Consider the following 1,125-nt stretch of genomic DNA (forward strand, 5'->3'; position numbering starts at 1 on the left):
GAACCCCGCCCCCTTTTCCAGCCGCTGCAGTTTTACCCGGCGCGCACATCCTCGGCGGAGCGTAACGCGTGTCAGGTATCCGGTGTGTTTGTCCCTGTTTGTAGTCACCGACAAAAAGACATAGAGGTTAAAAAAAAACCCTGAGTAGCGTAACAACGCGCAACAGACAAAAAGAAACGCTATGACTTTTCTCCTCACCCACCTTTTCCCTGTAACACTCTCTCCCATCGCTCAGCCTCACCGTATCCCGCTACCTGCACCGCCTTCCATCGACAGCGGCCTGGGCATGTCCCGAACGGCGACTGACTTTCGTTTCCGCGCGATGTAAAAGCCATCTTTTCCGCAATTCTGCGTGTTATTCGCAATGACAACGCTAACGCTTTAGTGCAAGCCGGGCGATACACTAAATTGCCACCAAGTAGCGTGTTAGCCTATTCGCTATCGATATTTGGGTTCATACGTTCAATCACAGAAGCAGCGCTCCATCGTCGAACGTGTACGGAAGCATCGTCTCGCCACTTTCTACCGCTGCGCACCGACATGGCCAGCAGGATCTGAAGCCAGTTCTGCGCCATGGCTGCTACAGCACGAGAACGTGAATGTTTCTGAGGAATTCCCGATGGTGCTGGCAGTGCCGGACATTCCGTTTGCGTCAACGATGAGGAGGCTACAGCACCAGTGAGGTAAGTTGTATCCACCATAGTGGAATTCATATCGACCTTGGCTACATATAAAACTATTACATATCCGTAGGAATAGCTACGCCACTGTTGTTATATAGTTGCACACCTCTGGGAAGGTGGGGTGCACATTATAGAGCCAATTCTCCCTATACATCTATCGAAAGCGTTTCCACCGCCTATTTCCCAATAAATGTATGTGCACATTACATGAAGAAACGACACAAAGTTTAGAAAGGATATAAGCAAAAAAAAAAAAAGCAAACTAAGCGATCCAAACAAAACCAGGAAATGCGACGAATACGGGTTGAAGTTGTCGTAATTCTACCAAACGTTCTTCTGCGTAAAATACACGAATGACCTTTTCATATGACTCATCCAGCCCCCACACACACACAATGCACATATAGTTAACGAAATGTTCCCATCAAATTAAATTGCTGGA

General features: G+C 47.8%; 1 protein-coding gene across 1 annotated transcript in view; it reads left to right on the forward strand.

The window, feature by feature from the left end:
• The first annotated feature begins 310 nt into the window (after positions 1-310).
• Positions 311-1,125, forward strand: part of LOC119397420 (single-minded homolog 2) — a 116,803-nt gene continuing 115,988 nt past the window's right edge. The window contains exon 1 of the mRNA XM_049416858.1: positions 311-683. The gene's annotated coding sequence lies outside the window, so the exon portion shown is untranslated. The remainder of the gene's footprint in view (positions 684-1,125) is intronic.

This window comes from Rhipicephalus sanguineus, chromosome 6, assembly GCF_013339695.2.
Source record: "Rhipicephalus sanguineus isolate Rsan-2018 chromosome 6, BIME_Rsan_1.4, whole genome shotgun sequence".
Taxonomy (NCBI): Eukaryota; Metazoa; Arthropoda; class Arachnida; order Ixodida; family Ixodidae; genus Rhipicephalus; species Rhipicephalus sanguineus.